The 21,134-nt window shown below is 40.2% G+C and overlaps 1 pseudogene; it reads right to left on the bottom strand.

The window, feature by feature from the left end:
- Nucleotides 1-8,412: 8,412 nt before the first annotated feature.
- LOC109568205 (EEF1A lysine methyltransferase 1 pseudogene) lies at nt 8,413-13,351 on the bottom strand (annotated as a pseudogene).
- Nucleotides 13,352-21,134: the final 7,783 nt, after the last annotated feature.

Below are 21,134 nucleotides of genomic sequence, written 5' to 3'. Positions count from 1 at the left end.
GCATCCAGTGCAAATACTTTGGAGCTTCCAGTACTTCAGAGCTTCAGCTTCAGCATCAGTCCTTCCAGTGAATATTCAAGACTGATTTCCTTTAGGATTGACTGGTTTGATCTCCTTGCAGTCCAAGGGACTCTTCAAGAGTCTTCTCCAGCACTACTGGCAAACAGCAAAACGTCATATAATGCCTTATGAAAGTTCAGTGGGATCCCAGTTCCTTGTTGTTTCAGGATCTAGGGGCAGCTTATATAAAAGAGTCACCTGAGATGAGTATGACCAAGTTTTCACTGGGATGTGGACAGCAAGTCTGGCTTGAGTCCCGTGAACTGTCCAAATCCAAAGCTGGGCAGAAAAATTCTTAGAAATTAAGCTTATGGTTCTGTTCCAACTGGTATAGACACTTGGCTGATTAGGTTCCTCCTAGTTGACCTCCACAAAAGAAGAGAGTGTCTCTGCAATATTTCTAGTCAATCCACATATATTCAACCTCACTAATTTTTCACTGATACTCATTTCTCATATCCATTATGTTCTGGTTTCACCAATTAAACTCCTTGTCTTTAACATCTGTTAAGTTAATTAATATATTTTTTTGGCCTTGAGTGGAGATAAAGGGAGTTGACTCCTGTGTGTTAGCTGCCTCTGAGGTAGGATTTGTGATCAAAATTTGGCATGCAAATTCCCAGTTAGATTAAGTAATCAGTTCGAAAGTAGAGATTGAAAATTCACACACACACTCACACTTATACACACACACACACATACACACACACACACACACACACACTATTTTGACTGAAGCACTTTTCTAAACTAAATTATAGACCATGGACCAGTTATGGTGGGTATAGCTCATATATTTCAGAAAATGAGTGTATTTAAGTCATTCTGTCTAAGAATTTATAAAAAAGCTTCTTCTGGCTTTTTAGCTTAATCGTCATCAAAGAGGCAGTGGTTGGAATAGATCCAAATTCTTCAGACAACTTCCTCTAACTCAAGAATTGAAGTCATTGTTTTCCTTCAGGCACCACTAATTTCAGTCAGACTGTTGATCACATAAACCTGATGCTTTCTAATCTTAAAATTTTGCTTCCATTGGTTCTTCTGTTTTGAATGTCCCTTTCCACTCATTCAACTTGCTGATATTCATCCATACTTCCAATACCTAACCGATACCTCCCCTTTGACAAAACTTCCTTGATTCTCCTAACGTAAAGCTCTCATTTTTCTAAGACAATTACCTTTTAAACTTTAATTTAATTTTGTATTTGCATCTACTAGACTGTGGGTTCCTGATCCATCACTATATTCACCACAGTAAAAATATAATGCCTTGCCCATGTTAGTCAATCAATATCTACACTGATGGAAAAGACCCATTCTTGGCAGAGCAGAAAGAAAACTTGAATTATGTGAATGATGACTTCCTCACTTATCAGATGAGTGAACTTGGGAGAATCATTGTTTTTTTTTTATCTACAAAATATAATTATGTCCATCTGACTTGTTTCAGAGTTTTTACAGGAATCAGATAAAATGAAGATATGAAAACTCTTCATTCATTGTGAATGTATTACTGATACAAAGGATTCTCCAATTCATAGAATTCATAGAATTAAATGTTAGGAAATCATCACCATTTAACAGATGAGGACAATGAGGTCCAGGAAGAAAAGCTGATTTAAACAGACTAAAATTACCATGAAGATGCCGTGACTTCCCACTCACTGTGTAATGTTTCTTAGAGTTTCCTGTTTTGATCTAATATTATCAAAACTATTTGGTATACAGTGAGAGGAGACCCAGAGGTTTCCAAGCAACTAGAAGCCTCTAGTGGGTCTCTCACTGTATATATATATATATATATATTTGTGCTAATTTTAAGGAAAACATGGTTCATTTGCAATATTTTTAGTCTGACCACTGCAAATGTAATATTCTGAGAGCCTATTTTCCATAATAAGCATTTTGGAAGTAAAGTGTCAACATAGTGGAAGACGGCTTCCTCTTAATTATATTATCTTCTTCATCATTTATTTTTTTCTCTCTTATGCTCTAATATCAATGAATAGATGTCAGATCTCCACCAACTTTCTTAGGAATCTCATTCCACGTCCTTGCCATCTATCTGGGCCAAGATGTCTTCTATGATTCAAAGAAAGCCAACTCTTCTTCCTCACAGGGCTTTTGTGATAACTAAATGATATAAATGTATAATATTTTGCTACTTGTGTATTTGATATGAAAACTTAATTAAGTGCCATATGAAGATTTCTTAGGGCTTGGTGGTTTTTTGAGGCAAACGAGTTTGGTTTGAATCCAGTATTCACCATTCACCAGCTCTTGACCTTAGGCAAGTTAATCAACTGCCCGTATCTCATTTTCCTCATTATGAATTAGATTTAAAAACAGGACCTAATATTATTGTCTTGAGGACATATGTATAGTTTCAACCCTCTGGACTGTAGCCCTCCAGGCTCCTCAGTCCATGAAATTCTCCAGGCAAGAATACTGGAGTGGGTAGCCAGTCCCTTCTCCAGGGGATCTGCCCAACCCAGGGATAGAATCCAGGTCTCCTGCATTGCAGGAAGATTCTTTCAGTTCAGTTCAGTTCAGTTCAGTCGCTCAGTCGTGTCTGACTCTTTGTGACCCCATGAATCTCAGCGCGCCAGGCCTCCCTGTCCATTACCAACTCCCGGAGTTCACTCAGACTCTCACGGCCATTGAGTCGATGATGCCATCCAGCCATCTCATCCTCTGTAGTCCCCTTCTCCTCCTGCCCCCAATCTCTCCCAGCATCAGAGTCTTTTCCAATGAGTCAACTCTTCGCGTGAGGTGGCCAAAGTACTGGAGTTTCAGCTTTAGCATCATTCCTTCCAAAGAAATCCCAGGGCTGATCTCCTTCAGATAGGACTGGTTGGATTACACTTTGGTAAAGAATGGCTTCTCTGAGCCATCAGAGAAGTCCAACACTTTAATGAATAGCAGCTGTTTTTAATGTGCTATATACTTGTGAAGATTTTTATCAGTATAGCTATACCTCTAGCAGCTATGAACAAGGGCAGGGATTGGGGTCTCCCATTTTCTGCTGTATCTGCAAGCACTAGTATAATGATGACACAGATAATGCTTACTAAATGTTTGTTGAACCAGTGGATGAATAAACACCTGAGAGAACTCATAAGAGAGGACTCACCTAACTCCTAGTCTAGTCTTCACACTAAAAGCACATCCTGGCCATCCTTTATCTCCGACACAGATCATCGCAATGACTAAAACAGGATCTACTGGGGATGTGAAGATGCATTCTTCAAATTCCATTTTCCCCCCACAAAGTCTGACACCCAACTCACAGTTGTTGTCTTTCTCCCATTTTAAGGCAGGGTCTTGGGGAAGGAGAAAATATGATTTGAGCCCTCAGCGTCATTTCTAGAAGAGAAAACGGCACTGGGTCATTTATCCTATGGATACCTTTCAGCAGGAGTAAATTAATGAGTTGTTACCAAACAACTGAGTACCAAACAATGATGTTTCATGTCCTCATTTCTCCCACAGAGACAATGTGAAGGGTGGCCCCAAGTTTCCTGCTGTTAAGTGGAACTTAAGTGGGAGAGAAGAGGAACTTTGTTTCTGAGCTGATAATCAGCTAAAAAAAGGCACATAAAATCCAGAAGGGAGAACAGTCGGAGCCTTTAGGAAGCTCAACAATGTTCTATACTTAAAGACCTTTATAGATTAGACACAATAATAAATAAAGTTGGAGGAAAGAAGATCGACCAAAGCCAATCACATTATGGTATAAAATTTATGTAATTTAAAAAATGCTTTGAAATTATATTTTATGCTGACACATTTTTTTTCTGATTCCCGCCCCCCCCCTCCGCCCCCCACAAAATTAGCTAAGAAAAATTTCAAAATAGCACAGGTTGCAAAGTAACTTTCTGCCTTGGCCAGATTTGGAAAAGAGATCAATGACATCCATGAATAGTGACATTTTGGTCAGACCATCTGTCCCCGGAAGTCACTTCACATAGTGGAAAGTCAGATATGTTAGATGTGAATGCTGACTCTGACACTGCTATGTATATGCCTTTGGGCATAAGCACCACCTAAATGAAGGTATTATGCCTCCTAATTGGGGCTTCCCTTGTAGCTCAGTTGGTAAAGAATCTGCCTGCAGTGCAGGAGTCCTGGGTTTGATCCCTCAGTCAGGAAGATCCTCTGGAGAAGGAAATGGCAACCCACTCCAGTATTCTTGCCTGGGGCCTGGTGGGCTGCAGTCCATGGGGTCGCAAAGAGTCCGGCACGACTGGGCAACTAATACTTACTAACATTTATGCCTCCTAAAGAGAGCTCCCTGCTTTTGCCCTTGCCTGTCAGTCTATCCTCTGCACAGCAGCTAAGGGGGAGGGTGGGACAAAGTGGGAGAGTAGGACTGACAAATATGCACTACCATGGATAAAAGTGGAGAAGTACTAAAAGTAGTGGGAAGCTGCTGTACAGCACAGGCAGCTCACCTCGGTGCTCTGTGATGACCTAGAGGAATGAGACGGGGGTCGGGGGGAAAGCGGCTCCAGAGGGAGGGGGTCTGTGTATACATATAGCTGATTCGTGTTGTTGTACAGCAGAAACTAACACAACATTGTAAAGCAATTATCCTCCAATTAAAAAATAAAAATAAAATTACTGTCTTTCCCCGCAAGGTACTCTCATTTCATGTTGATATTTTTTCTTCTTATCTCTTATCACCACTCCATATACTCTATGTTACTTATCTCATTTATTATATCTCTACCCATTGGAATGTAAGCTTTATGAGGATAGGACAGGGAATTTTGTCAGTTGTTTGTTTCTAGAATGAATGCCTAGCACTTAGTAAGCATTCAGTATTTAATGAATGAATGAGGGAGATAATGAATTAACTAAACATACTAAGATTCTCTAAGACTCTTTGTTTCCAGAAGGAATGCTTGGCATATGGTAAATATTTAGTAAATGTTTACTGAATGAATGAAGGAAACAAGAAATTAACTAAACATACTAAGATTCTTTAAGACTCTTTTCCTCAATTGTAAAATGGAAATAATACCTCCCAGCATAGCCCTATCATATCCTAGGTATTAATTCATTGCAAGTCTCTTCTTTACATCCAGGCTTGTATAAAAATATTTTCTATCATCTATCTATATCCTGAGGATAGAATTAACAATACATTTCTACGTATAGCACCATAATTTCAATTCCACAGTCCCACTGTCATGATTTCATTTTGCAAATTACTTTGACAAAGAGGCTATTTCTGGTTGGTTCATGCCCTTTTGGGAAGATCCTCTGGAGAAGAAAATTAATGGCAAAACCACTCCGGTATTCTTGCCTGGAAAACCGCATGGACAGAGGAGCCTGGTGGGTTACAGTCCATGGGGTTGCAGAGACTGAGCATGATCTTTTACAGAATAAATGCCTAATAAATATTAGTTTTCTTTCTTCTCTCTCCCTTCATTTTTATGCATGTTAAGTACTGTCTCAGTCAACAAAACCCTTTCAAAGATCCTTTGCTAGTCTCACTAAAATTTAAAATACCACAATTTCAAACTCTAAGCAGAGACTCAATAAATATTGGTTTAAATACATATAAAAGATCAGGACCTTAAAAATATTTTTATACTCGCCAAAATGCAGATGCCTTTGCTGCCTGTTGTCAGGCATAAATTACTTTTGAGGGAAAGTGAGGACCCAGCTAGAACAGTGATGGATTTGACAGATAACCTTCAGGTTTTTACATCTCTGAGTGACAGTGAACAAAGGCAAGCAGGCCCTGGAGCTGCATTGGCTAGATTGTACTTTCCAGAGATCCTTGGTGACCACAAACAGGCTTCGGTTTATTTATCCAAGGCTCTTCTTTCAGGGCCAGACTAGAGAAAAAAGGGAGGGTGCTGCCAGATGTGTTAAAGAAGGCAAGTGCCTAGAAAGCCTTGGTTTGGGTTTCAGCTAGTAATTATAAAAGGCTAAGTATAATCTGGGGCACTCTAGTTTCCCTTCCCAGACCACAGAGCCCTGGGGGAAAGGATCCCATAATAAATAAAGGTGCCCTCTCAGTACATGGGGAAGTATTCACAGATTTGCAGAGAATTTGTCATCCAAGAATCCAAATTAGAATTGGGTCAGAGTTGGGGGGGGTGTGTGTGTGTGTGTGTGAGTGTGTATATTCGTGTGTGTGTGTCCTACATAACAATGCGTGATGAAAGCAGAATGGTTGGTAAGTAAAATCCCAAGCTTTGAGGCCTGAGTGATCTGACTCACACTTTGTTCAAGATGGGGTCCTCTTTCCTTTCGGCCAAATATGGAAATTGCTAAACAATGGCCATACGTTTCCTTTCTGTGCTGCGGAGGGACTAAAAGCACAGATAGAACAGATACAAAGAGGAGCCCTCAGGGAGAGAAATCTTCAAAGTATTATTAAATAGAGAGAAGCAATTATCTGGGAGATACAAAGATATCAGATTGGAAGATGGGAAATTATTAAAGAGAAAAGACTTCTTGAGATGTGTGTAATTAAAAGTGAAGAACTCAGTTCAGTTCAGTCACTCCGTTGTGTCCAACTCTTTCTGACCCCATGAACCGCAGCATGCCAGGCCTCCCTGTCCATCACCAACTCCCAAAGTTTACCCAAACTCATTGAGTCGGTGATGCCATTCAATCATCTCATTCTCTGTCATCCCCTTCTCTTGCCCTCAATCTTTCCCAGCATCAGGGTCTTTTCAAATGAGTCAGCTCTTGGCACGAGATGGCCAAAGTATTGGAGTTTCAGCTTTAGCATCAGTCCTTCCAATGAACACCCAGGACTGATCTCCTTTAGGATGGACTGGTTGGATCTCCTTGAAGTCCAAGGGACTCTCAAGAGTCTTCTCCAACACCACAGTTCAAAAGCATCAATTCTTCAGCACTCAGCTTTCTTTATAGTCTAACTCTCACATCCATATATGACTACAGGAAAAACCATAGCCGTGACTAGATGGACTAAATGTATGTAAAAATTTCTATGATGTAATACTACAAAATATTAGCTTTTTTTTTAATATCTAAGAGCTATATGGCTGGCCTTGCATGAAACATTCTATATACCCTTATCATAACTAATCACAGTAGTAATCTTTCAGAGTAGTTATATTCTAATTTTATAGCTGATGAAACTAAAAACACAGAGGGCAAGTGACAGACCCAAGATAATAGCTTGTAAAAACTAACAATCTAGGTTTAATTTGAACAACAGAGAAAAATAGACTTAAAAAAGAAAGAAAAGAACAGAGTTTTAGGGATCTCTAGGACAGTAACAAAGATCTAATAGTCTAACCATAAGTGTCCCAGATAAATAAGAATGTGGGGCTGAAAATTCATTTGAAGAATGACTGAAAACTTCCCAAATTTGGCAAATAAAACCCCACAAATCTGCAGATTAAAAAAGATGAGCTACCTACAAATAAGATAGGCTCAAAGAATTCCTCACCGAGACTTATCACAATTAAACTCCAAAAAAAGACAAATCAAAACTTTTGAGGGACTTCCCTGGAGGTCCAGGGATTAAGAATCCATCTTCCAATGCAGAGGACACAAATTCTATCCCTGGTTGAGAAACTAAGATCCTGCATGCAGCAAGACAACTAAGCCAGTGTGTCACAACCAGAGAAAGCCCCTGTACACCGCAAGGAAGAGCCCATGTGCCACAATGAAGGCTCAGTGCAGCCGAGTAAGTAAATAAATAAAAACGAAGAAAACCTCTGGAAAGTAGCCAGAAAAAAATGATGCTTATATGTAGGGGGACATCAATTCAAATCCATAGATTTTTTTTCATCTGAAGTCACTATGGCAGAAGGGAATGACATTTTTTTTAAATAATTGTCAAAACTGAATCCTATATTCAGTGAGACTGTACTTTAAGTATAAAGTGCAGTGGAGGATGGGGAGGACTACCAGATAACGGAAAACTAAGAGTATTTGTTGCTAGCAGACCCAACAGAAAGAATGGCTAAAGGAAGCTTTCCAAAGAGAAAGAAAAAAATAACTGCTGCTACTGCTAAGTCGCTTCAGTCGTGTCCGACTCTGTGAGACCCCATAGAAGGCAGCCCACCAGGCTCCCCTGTCCCTGGGATTCTCCAGTTAAGAACACTGGAGTGGGTTGCCATTTCCTTCTCCAATGCGTGAAAGAGAAAAGTGAGAGTGAAGTCGCTCAGTCGTGTCCGACTCTTAGCGACCCCATGGACTGCAGCCCACCAGGCTCCTCCGTCCATGGGATTTTCTAGGCGAGAGTACTGGAGTGGGGTGCCATTGCCTTCTCCACTAGATGAGGTCTAAAAGTTCTTCCAGATATAATTCCACAGACTCCAATCGGCAAAAGCACCCTGACTCCAGCGACATCCTAAGGAAATCATAATGTCTTTACCTCGAAAATGAGGACTGGGGAGGTGGTAGTTTTTCAGAGAGGAAGTGTCACCTGGGTCCTTCCTGCACTGGGAGCTGCACTGACAGATCACGGTCCAGCCCGGAGTCGTAATTCACGAAACAGCGAAACTCATTTCCCAGGGTGCGAGTAGTGTGTTGTGGGATAAACTTGCACATCTTCACTCCAAGGAGCTTTGCTGCCGCCTCCTCCATGACAGCACCTGTGCACAGCAGGATCTTTCCCCGGGTCAGGAGCTTGATGGTTTCCGACATTTTCCTAAGACATTCCTCCGAGAGATAGAGGGTATCTGCCCCGACGATGTCAAAGCTGTGTGTAGCGATCCTCTCAGGTAAGTTCACAGGGTTCCTGTAGTCATAGTAGACAAAGTCCTCTCCGTATATGGCAAACCTGTGGTTGTACTGGAAGATGCGGACAGAGACATCGTCTCTGTGCCGCTCTCTCAGCTTCTGGTAGACGCTGGGGGCGCTCACAGAGGTTTTAAACTTTAGGAAGGACAGGAGAAGACATGGATAAAGTAGGGAAAGATAATAAACTACCTTTCGTATTTTGAGCTTCTTAAATCATATTTGGTACTTAAAGCAAAAATTATAACATACAATACAGTGTTCAGTGCATGCAGAGGAAAAAACTAAGACAATTAAATTTTTATGGGATAAAGAGAAAACAAAATAGAAGTAAGATTTTACTACTCTGAAAGTGGTAAAACATCATATAATTTAAAACACTAAATAAATCAAAGTAGAATTCTAAATAATGTTATTGTAACCCAGAGGAGCCCTAAAATACCACTAATTACTTGAAATGCAAGCAGACTAAATGGACCAATAAAAAGACAGAGGTTGGCAGAGTGTATAAAACAAAACAGGCCCAATATTCTGTAATAATCTAAATGGGAGAAGAATTTGAAAAAGAATAGATACATGTAGATGCATAACTCAATCACTTTGTTGCACACCTAAAACTAATACAACATTGTTAATCAACTATTCCTCAATATAAAATATAAAATAAAAGTGAAAAAAGATTCTCAATCCATGAAACAAAAAATAAGCAAAAATCCATAATCCAACTATTATGAACTGAACGTTTGTGGCTCCCCCCAACAAATTCATATATTTGACACTCTACCATCCCCCTCAATGTGATAGTATTAGGAAGTGGGGTCTCTGAAGGATAATTACATTTAGTTGAGGTTGTGAGGGTAGACCCCCAAGCTAGGATTAGTGCCCTTAAAAGAAAAGAGACACTAGAGCATGAGGGTACAGAGAGAAAGCATCCATTGGCAAGCCAGAAAGCAGGCCATCACCAAGAACCAAACTTGAGGGCTCCTTAATTTTAGATTTCCCAGCCTTCAGACCTAAGGGAAAGAAATATCTGTTTTAGCCAACTGGTCTAAGGTATTCTATTAAAGCAGCCTAAGCCAAGACATGAACAATATTCTGTCTTGGCTTCCCTGTTGACTCAGTGGTAAAGAAGTCTGCCTGCTAATGCAGACTTGAGTTCCATCCCTGGGTCAGGAAGACTCCCTGGAGAAGGAAATAGCCACCCATTACAGTGTTCTTGCCTGGGAAATCCCATGGACAGAGGACCCTGGCGGCTACAGTTCATGGGGTTGCAAAAGAGTCAGACATGACTGAGTGACTAATCAGCAACAATACATTCTGTCTATGAGAAATCACTTCAAATTTAACATGAGTAAGTAGGAATCAAAAAAATGGAAAAAGGTCTATTACATAAACATTAAAAACATCTGACATGACTATTGATATCAGATAAAGCAGACTTATAGAGTGAAGACAATTAGTAGGGACAAAGAAAGACATTATATAATGATGCATCTTAAATCCTGACTTCAAGCAAGAAATCGTCTTATATTTATAGGGGTAATATATATAAAATAAAATGTATAGGACTTTTGCTTTAGTATACACAAAAGAAGGGGGTTTCCCAGGTGGCTTAGTGGTGGAAAACCTGCCTGCCAATGCAGAATGCTCAGTTTCAGTGCTTGGGTCAGAAAGATCCCCTAGAGAAGGAAATGGCAGCCAACTCCAGTATTCTTGCCTGGGAAATCCCATGGACAGAGGAGTTTGACAGGCTACAGTTTATGGGGTCAAAAAGAGTCAGACACAACTTAACAATAGACCATGAGCATGAGAGAAGAAGGGTATACAGTTTATCACAGGGCTCTTTATACAATCTGGAGCCTTTCACTAATATTAATATTATTATCATTTTTTTCTGACTAACCAATTACAAAACAAGCAAAAAATCATCAAAGTAGAAGAGTAATCCAAAGATTAGAGTCAGGACAGTTTTCAGCATGTTGGCAAACAGAGATAAAGCCTGTATGGCAGGAAGGAACTTATTTGAATGAAGAGCAGGAGATGAGTTTAGAGAGACAGGCTGAGGTCAGATCATATAGGTCCTTACAGGCTACAGCAAGGAGTTAGGTGTTTTATTATAAAGGCAATATGAAGTCACAAGAATATTTTAAATAGAATACTGATATGGTTACAGTTTTGTGATTCTATAGTTGTTGGGAAGAAGGAGAGTTTGCATATAGCTTAGAGCATAGTGAGTTTGAGATAAATGTGGAATGTCTAAGTAGAGATGTCCAGTTAAAAAAAAATAGATCAGGAACAAAAATGGCAGTTATGGGCTTGCCTGGCTGTCCAGTGGTTAAGAATCTGCCTGCCAATGCAGGGACACTGGTTCGACCCCTGGTCTGGGAAGATCCAGTGTGCCGCAGGGCAACTAAGCCTGTGAGCTTAGCAACTACTGAGCCTGTGCTCTAGAGCCCACAAGCAGCAACTACTGAAGCTTGCAGGTCTAGAGCCTGTAATCCACCACAGGAGACGACGCTGCAGTGAGAAGCCCTGGCATCGCGACTAGAGAGTAGCCCCCACCCGCCGCAACTAGGGAAAGCCTGAATGCAGCAGGGAAGAACCAGCCAGCCAAAAATATATAACTTAATTTAAAAAAACCTTTAAAAAAATGGCAGCTATAACATGTGAGTCATTGGCACAGAGTTGGTGCCCAGGGCAGTGAAATGAACCAAAGAAGTCTTTCGAAGGAGACAAAAACTTCAAGAAGAAAACCCCAGCGAATGCCATTATAGAAAGTGAGAGTGAGAAAGGAGCTAAAGGGGATTCCCAATTGTATACCTCTTAACATCTAGATTTATTTCTAGACTGAGCATCTGCTCAATAATCTTATATCTTTCCTATCCTGATAGAGTGGATTAGATATTCAATTTAACATAGGTTTCTGAAATACTTCCTCATATAAAAAGTAGTTCTTGTGATATTGCAGAGAAGGGACTAGGATTTAAATCTTCCAGGGTTGTTTGATTTGCATTCTTATGTAGCTGAAACAATAAACTACCCAAAGCTCATTTAATATGGATGTCCATACTTTCCCATGTCTGATTGATAGCAGTCTTAATATTATCTTCAAATCTTAATTATCAACTTGAATGTCTAAAATTGTTCTCCTTGAAGGGCTTATTATACCTGAGATTTTTGAGCCAATAAACTATAAATTTGATGAGATTCCAAATTGTTGTTGGTGGTGTCTGACTCTTTGCGACTCCATGGACTGCAGGACTCAAGACCACAAGATTCTAAATTACCTGCTCTGAATTTCTTCCCAGTGTCACCACAAAATCAACCACAGAAAGGATACATTTTAATAGCCCTTTTCATTCTTATCTTGTTTTCAAATCATCACATGTCCCTTAAGTTTAGGACTTTACTAAGGGAGGGAGACTATTCCTCTTCTTCTTTCTGTTTCCACTGTCCCTCTCTTGTTCACCACATTGATCACAATTTTGAACTTAGATCCACTATCTAACATTAAAGAAGTCTAAAAGTTTAGAATATAAAAGTGTAAAGATTAAAAGAAAGTGAAACCAATAGACTCAGCAAAAGTTTTCCTATTTGGGGATTGGATTAGTATATTTAATGCTGCCGCTGCTGCTGCTAAATTGCTTCAGTCGTGTCCGACTCTTAGCGACCCCATGGACTATAGCCCACCAGGCTCCTCCATCCGTGGGATTTTCCAGGCAAGAGTGCTGGAGTGGGGTGCCATTGCCTTCTCCGAGTATATTTAATGAGCAAATATTTAATTTGAAGTTTCTCTTAAAGAGAGGTCGACTTGAATATTGAGCTGGTACAAAGGCTGTCAATAAGGTTCTCTAAACTGAATGAGAAAAGCTTTGGCTTATAGATAAGTATGTTTGTAGCAGGAGGCTCTTGAATTTGGCAACAGAAAGGTGACTCAACAGGTCAGAGCCCACCACGAAGAGTAAATAAAAACCTGCAAGAAAATAGAAAGGCAGCAACACATATTTCAGACCACAGAGTTTCTGCCTCTTACCTCTTCCCACAGTTTACTTCTTTGGGTAGGTTTAATTGTAGAACAGTTAGTTTTTTTTTAGTACAGTTAGATTTCTTTTAGTAATCCTTAAAATCAAAAGTAGATAATTTTAAAGTCTTTTCTAAGATAAAGAAAGATGACAAGAAACAAGCCAGAAAGTTCAGACAGGCCCACATTTCCTTGTTCTTTTCTGCGTTGAAGGTGTATTAGAAAAGATTTGGATTTTAGCTCTAGTTACGTGGTCCTTAAAGTGGAATCTCATTTTATTCATTTGTATCATAGGAGACAACTTGTACTGTGTAAGATTTCAGATCATTAACTTAAAGCAGCTGGTACCTAAAAAGTAGGTAAAACTAACTATAATCATTGTCTATCTCTAAGTTTTACCAGTACCGAGAATACCGAGAATAGCTATATATTTCTAGATCTTACCGAAAGAATTTCATTACCAAGTTTTCCAAACTGAAATTCTTTTAAAGAAGAGGAGGAAAGAGCAGTGCTCTGGGACCTGGGAGTCATGGCTTTATACCTCTTATGCAATGAACTTGGATAGAATCTCTCTACTCTGGACTCCAGTTTCATTAGATATAAAACGTGTTTATTTGCAAACACATTTGCTGCTATTGCTGCTGTTCAGAAGCTAAGTCGTGTCTCTTTTGCCACCCCATGGTCTGCAGCCCACCAGGCTCCTCTGTCCATGGGATTTCCCAGGCAATAACACTGGAATGAGTTGCCATTTCCTCCTCCAGGGGATCTTCCTAATTCAGAGATCAAAGTGCGACTTCTGTGTCTTCTGCATTGGCAGGTGGATCCGTCACCACTGCACCACCTGGGAAGCCCACAAATGCATGTCAGTTCAGTTCAGGTCAGTCGCTCAGTCGTGTCCGACTCTGTGACCCCATGAATCGCAGCACGCCAGGCCTCCCTGTCCATCACCAACTCCCGGAGTTGGACACGACTGATGGACAGTCACAACTGAGTGACTGAACTGTACCTAACTGAACTGAACCTTATGCAGTAAGTACTATTACTATTATACTCATATTTTTCAGAAAAGAAACTGAGTCACCGAGAGGTTAAACAATTATCCTAATATCACCACATATGATAAACTGCAGCAGGAGGATTCACATGTGGCATTGTAGTGCCCCATACTGGTCCCTAACCATCAGGCACACCGTATGTTATGTAATGGGTACATTTGACCACCTCCACTGCAGAGATTTTTGGAAAAGAAGTTAGGACTCTTAAAATAAGTCTTTATGGGTAGAAAGAAAGAAAAGGGGCTCAAAACAGTGATTTAGTACTGGCGATGTCTACTCAAGTTCCCCAAGTATCTGGCAGTCTGGAGTAATTTCAAAGTTTGTGCCTATGGAACAAAAAAGTGTAGCTTGAGCACAGTGGGAATGCCTTGCGCATTTTGCATTTTTTCCATACCCCAGTCCTATCTGTGCTTTGTGTGTGTGTGTGCTCAGTCGCTCAGTCCTGTCCAGCTCTTTTGCACCCCCATGGACTGTAGCCCACCTGGCTCCTCTGTCCATGGGATTTCCCGGGCAGGAATACTGGAGTGGGTTGCCATTTCCTTCTCCAGGGGGTCTTTTCCACCCCTGGAGTACAGGGATTGAACCCAAGTAACCTGCGTAGCAAGGTGTACTCTTAACACTGAACCACCTGGGAAGTCCCCTAGAATTTTGATTTTAAAGCATGATATTACTGCCATTTGTGTGCTAACTTCAACTTCTACAGAATCAAAGTTTGAATGCGTAGCTGAGCACTCATGGTGGTTGGGCCATCTTTCCTTTATTCTTTAATGAGTCCAGTGCACACTGATCTCTTTTCTCTCTCTGCTCAAGCTTCTACTCTTTGGCAATTCATCACATATTGTCTTGCAACATCTTTGGAATCTCTGTCTGGTGTTATTTAACTCATATTGTTATTAAATTCTTGAATATGTGTTTCTATTCCTCCAACTAGGCTCTAAGTTCCTTGAGGTTAAGGAGAGTATTTTATAATAACTGGCCATCATTATCATTTGCATGCAAATTACAGCATAAAAAGTTATTCAACATGCATCTTCATATTCCTTTATATACCAGTTCTATGAGAAAGCAAGTCACTTTCTACAGGTGAGGAAATGGAGGTCAGAGAAATGACTTACTTGTTCCAACATTGTCACATTTTATAAAAAAGGTTTTTAAAGTAACATTTATTTCTTAAAAGTTAACATGTGCACAATGGGAAACCAAAAAACACAAGAAGCAAAACACAAAGTCATCCATGATCACAAGCAGTTTACCGCTTGATCTGTCCTTCTTGGTCTCACTTGTGTATTTACACAACTAAGCATCCATTTGTATGTAATTAAGATCATATGGTTATGCATCACGCTTTTTCACACGTCATGAATATTTACTATTGCAAAGTCCCAAAGCTATGAGTATTTTGATGACCATCAGTTTTAAGAGTAAAAGCAGGTCTTTGAATTTCTTTTTTAAAGTTTTCAGTTTTTAACTTTCCCCATAACACCAAGCTACCTTTTACATGTTTTCATCATGCCTAGCACAGGGTCTTGTACACAACAGATACTTGAGAATTATTTGTGGGTTGATTTTAGATTTCAAAGGAAATTAAAGGAAGAATCATCAGGATCTGGAGCTGCATGGCAAACATCTGTAGGAAAAGTAAATAAATGAACTCACTGCCTGGCTTCTTCCAAACTGACAGTGTTTGGTGTTGAGGAAGCAAGTTATTTGGCTGAGTTGACTGAGATTTTCCTTTTTTAAATAATATTTATGGCTTTAAGGATAGAATACAGCTCACATCTTGCAAAAACTGGAGAGCACGTGTGTGTGAATTAAAGTCAGTTTTCTCAAGGTTCTGTTTTTTTCAGAACCACGTCTGTCTCTGTGATTATTGTAAAATGAGTAAAGAGCTCTGCTTAGCTTTCAGCTCATGGCCAGTGAGGAAAGAGCTTGGAGCCTGGCTGGGAAGTCAGAAACACGTGGTGGCTCAGGATCCTGGGCAAAACAGGGTAACAATAATAGTCATTTTTCATCTTCTAGTCCTTGGTGTCTAGAGGCCATTGGGGAATTTAACAAAATATACATAAAGCCCAATTCTGAAAACAAAGTCACACATCCCCCAGCCTTAACCAAGCAGGGCCTTAGGGAAAATGATAATAAACGTTTTCCTTCCTTGCCACCAACGTTACAGACCATCAGCAGTGACGCTGAGAACAAAGAAGTCAGGGGTTATGGGAAGGGGAAAGAGTGGAACTAGAGGGGAGCTCAAGAAGAAAATAAAGGCGCATGGCTGCTTGAGAAGTTGCTTCTAGACATAGATAGAAAATGAATTTGATGTGAAATGCCAGCCACCCCCTCACATACATGCACACACATACACACACACACACACCCCATCACCAATGATGAGAAGATAACTCTGAGTGATAAGTTAGGCACATCAACGTGGGAGAGGAGGAAATTGTCTGTTATGGTCATAGGAACACATAGCTGACTTGCTTAAGAAGTGATATAATGAACCTAAAACTGCTCTAAAAAGTAATGTTTATTCATTTTTTTAAAAAGTGAAAAAACAGAAATTGCAGTACGCTGCCAGTCCTATGAGTAACTTGCACTAAGAACAATATATAATAAATAAACCTGAGGGAAATATCATTTTTTTCTTAAAAAAAAAGAAGTAATAGAACACATGTCAACAATTGAAAGATGCGTGCAAGATATTACCTAAAAATCAGGTTGTAATCAACACACACATTTTGTTTCACTTTTGATACAAATGTATTTTATGTACTTGGGTATAAATACATGCAAGTTAGGAATGCATTAAAATATGAAAAACTATTTTTTCAATATTTGATGCTTGAGAATACAGGTCTTTTAATATTCCTCTCCATGCTTCTCTGAATTTGATATTAGAATTCATCCTATTTTCATTTATGTTTAGCTAACAATCTGCCTGCAATGAGGGAGACCCAGGTTCGATCCCTAGGTCAGGAAGATTTCCTAGAGAAGGGAATGACTACTCACTCCAGTATTCTTGCCTGAAGAATCCCATGGACAGAGGAGCCTGGCGGGCTACAGTCCATGGGGTTGCAAAGAGTCGGACATGATTCAGTGACTAACCCTTTCGCTTCCACTTTCATCCTCGTTTAGTTGTATGACAGGTAACTCATGTAAATTCCCTCTCATAATCCACGGAAGGTGTTGGGCTCACACTTCATGTTAGTTGTCTCCCTCACTGCCTTTAACGTACGTGTTGATAGATGGATGGCAGCCTCAGAAAACTAGTCACCCAAGAACTTAGGTGCCACTGTAGTAGTGCAAGCGGTAAGTCTCTCAGTCATGTCCGACTCTTTGGGACGCCCTGGAATGTAGCCCGCCAGGCTCCTCTGTCCATAGAATTTTCCAGGCAAGAATATTAGAGTGGGTAGCCATTCCCTTCCCCAGGGGATCTTCCAAACCCAGGGATCGAACGCCAATCTCCTGCTTTGTAGGCAGATTCTTTACCATCTGAGCCACAGGGAAGCCTGAGGTGCCACTTGGGTGAGCAAATTCATGGCTGCTGAAATAAGCCATGTGGTTGCATGGGTTGGGAATAATACCCAACAGTAGCTATCCTGAGTTCAGGATAAAGTGTCTGAATTCCTTTATCTCATTTCCTCAAGGTAATAAACTGAGAATATCAATCAGCCTTTAGAGGTCCTGTGAAAATAAAACAGGTTTCCCTTCGTAAGAGACTCCTCCAGTCTTCAGTAACTGACTCTGTAACAAGACTGTTGTCTCTCTGTAAGTTTTGCAATAAGAGAGGGGGAGAGTTTTGCTGGAGAGTGGGAAAGCTTCTAAGAGACAACTGGAAAATTCAAAAATAAACACCAAATTAGTGTAAAAGTCCTATGAACATCCTGTAACTGAAAAACTTGTGACATTTATCCAGATCAAAACAGGAATGCCTAGGATTTCTTTCATAAAATCCAAAGGGTTCAGGAAGGCTTGCTGCTGCCGCTGCTAAGTCACTTCAGTAATGTCCGACTCTGTGAGACCCCATAGACAGCAGCCCACCAGGCTCCCCCGTCCCTGGGATTCTCCAGGCAAGAACACTGGAGTGGATTGCCATTTCAGGAAGGCTTGAGGATTCCTTAAATTTCTGGAAAAATCAAAGGATCTAAGAAGAATGGGGCAAACTACTATATATTACATTTCTAATAACAAATGTTTCTTTGTGTAGGATCTACGAATGATATTGAGTTGTTCTTCTTTTGGGATCCGTAGGATGTAGAGATTGTTCAGTTCAGTGCAGTTTCAGGTCAGTCGCTCAGTCATGTCCTACTCTTTGCGACCCCATGGACTGCAGCACACCAGACCTTCCTGTCCAATACCAACTCCCGGAGTTTACTCAGACGCATGTCCATTGAGTTGGTGATGCCATCCAACCATCTCATCCTCTGTTGTCCCCGTCTCCTCCTGCCCTCCATCTTTCCCAGCATCAGGGTCTTTCTGACTCTTCACATGAGGTGGCCAAAGTATTGGAGTTTCAGCTTCAACATCATTCTTTCCAATGAATATTCAGAACTGATTTCCTTTAGGATGGACTGGTTGGATCTCCTTGCAGTCCAAGGGACTCTCAAGAGTCTTCTCCAACACTACAGTTCAAATGCATCAATTCTTCAGTGCTAAGCTTTTTTTATAGTTCAACTCTCACATCCATACATGACTACTGGAAAAACCATAGCCTTGACTAGACAGACATTTGTTAGCAAAGTAATGTCTTTGCTTTTTAATATGTTGTCTAGGTTGATCATAACTTTTCTCATGAAAAGTTTGAGATTGTAGGGTTCCATAATTGCTTTAGGTTGCCTGTTGGAGAATAAGTAATAAATGATATGTACTTTCCTTCCTTTGAATAAATTTCCCTCTGATGCAGAATGACTAGCTGGCCTCTGAATGCACAGAATTTCCTAGGTTGTTGCATTGGAGCCAAGTCCAAATGAGCCGTGTCATCACCAGGAAGTAAAGAAAAACAAACTCTTTGTGCCAAGGACTTTTCAAATACCATGGAGGCTGAGGCCATGTGGTTTGGACAGCACAGATGAGGGGAAGTGAGACTCATGAGTGTCAAAGGAAGTCCAAGTTGCACAGAATCTCCACCTACTTTTTTTTTTTTTTCCTGCTACACTGCACTGCATGTGGAATCTTAGTTCCCTGATCAGGGATCAAACTCATCTTCCCTGCATTGGAAGCACAAGTCTTAAACACTGGACTACCAGGGAAATCTCTTCCACCCACGTTATTCAACATAGAACCTGCAGTTCAGCCACTTTAGGAAACCTGTGATACACAAAAGATATTAAAATTATTCTCATTGTTAGGATTTTAAAGAAGGTCATTGCTGGTTTACATTTCTGGGAAGAATACCAAGGTGAAATGGCAAAAAATGAGGCAGAATCTAGCATCAAAAATGCCAACTACTAGTCTCTCACCTTTTGCTTTCTTTGCTTCCTGACCTCCTTTTTTTCCATGGGGTAGGTAGGATACACGACTATTGGCATTATCATTTTAGAAGCCCTAGTAGAAAGTCAGAACATAATTTCACCGGCATCTATATCAGTCTCTGAGAAGGAGAATTACCAGCCCGAAATAGCCCAGTTCTCCTTGCTTTGGAACAATTTTTGTTGTCAGGTCCATCTGATGCTATAATTGCGCCAAGTCTGGGCCATGAACATGCAGGAAAAAATGAATGTGAAGTAGGCAGACTAAAAATGGAAATCAGCAGCTACTACAGATTACTATATTCTATGAGATTTCCAAAATTACAATTAAAAAACAGTCTAGACACTATACAGAATGTGATTTTAACACAATATTGTGCTAAATATTTTTATATATATATATATATATATACTGGCTTGTGTGCTCATTCGTGTCTGACTTTTTGTGACTTTATGGACTGTAGCCCACTAGGCTCCTCTGACCATGGGATTCTTCAGGCAAGAATACTGGAGTGAGTTGTCATGCCCTCCTCCAGGGGATCTTCCCGACCCAGGGGTCAAACCCCTGTCTCTTGCATCTCCTGCACTGAAAGCAGATTCTTTACCCACTGAGCCACCTGGGAAGCCCCTTATATATATATAGATATACATTTTATTTTAATAAATACAGACACACAAAATTCCTACAAATGAACACTTATATATTAAGTATTTATTAGTAGTCAAAATTGTGTAAAGATGTTGAAATAAGGTCATTTGTAAAGTAGCAAGTTGGCCATCTGTAAAGGTATTCAAACAGAAGCTGGGCCTTAAGTCCACAATCATGTTTGAAAAATATTTTTCAACTGTATCTAGTTTAGCCTTCTGAGATATGGAGAAGACACTCGAGATTTGTACAGCATGGCAAAAAGAGAAACCTGTCCTTCCCTGAAATTCAACCAGAGCATTTCTACTTCGTCTGTTTTACATACTGGAGCCCCATACAAGGTTTTAAGAGTGGTTTGTCAACTAAAAATTAAAAACTCTAAATCTACAATAATAACTGTCTAGAGATGTTTCTTAGATAGCAGGTAAGACAGCTTTAAACTCTGAGATGTTCTACAACCATGTGTATAGAAAGAGATCAATAAAACTCATTAAAGTTCATTTTAAAGATTAAGTTCTATGATTTTACAAACCTTTTGGGGTGAGGTGCTTCAGCCCTGGGGCACTCGAAAGTACTAACACTCATTTCAGAGCCTGGCTAGGTTTGGTGGTGGTGGTTTAGTCACTAAGTTGTGTCCAACTCTTGCGACCTCATGGACTATAGCCTGCCAGGCTCCTCTATCCATGGGATTCTCCAGGCAAGAATACTGGAGTGGGTTGCCATTTCCTTCTTCAGGGAATCTTCCCAACTCAGGAATTGAACCTGGGTCTCCTGCACTGCAGGCAGATTCTTTACCGACTGAGCTGTGATGGAAGCCCTGGGTTTGCGATTTTAGCAAATGAAGCTACTGCGTGAGGTCTTCCTGCATTGAGTTCTCATGAAGCTTTAAAGAAGCCTCCATTAATAAGTATTTTTTTCACATGTTGTGGATCCACATCCTAACTCAAATCAAACTGTTATATTTAACCATTTCCATTATCTGTTTTCTAAAGAAAACAGGGGAGACATTTCCCTGTTAATCTAGTGGTTAGAACTCTGTGCTTCCAACTGCAGGGGGCACGGGTTCCATCCCTGGTCAGAGTACTAGGAATCCACACGTCTCAGCTCAGCAAGAAGAAAATAATAAATAAATCAAATAATCTTGAAAA

The sequence above is a fragment of the Bos indicus genome, chromosome 14, assembly GCF_029378745.1.
Source record: "Bos indicus isolate NIAB-ARS_2022 breed Sahiwal x Tharparkar chromosome 14, NIAB-ARS_B.indTharparkar_mat_pri_1.0, whole genome shotgun sequence".
In the NCBI taxonomy this organism is placed as follows: Eukaryota; Metazoa; Chordata; class Mammalia; order Artiodactyla; family Bovidae; genus Bos; species Bos indicus.
Note: the sequence above shows the minus strand (reverse complement) of the source record. Positions and strands in the feature narration are given on the sequence as shown.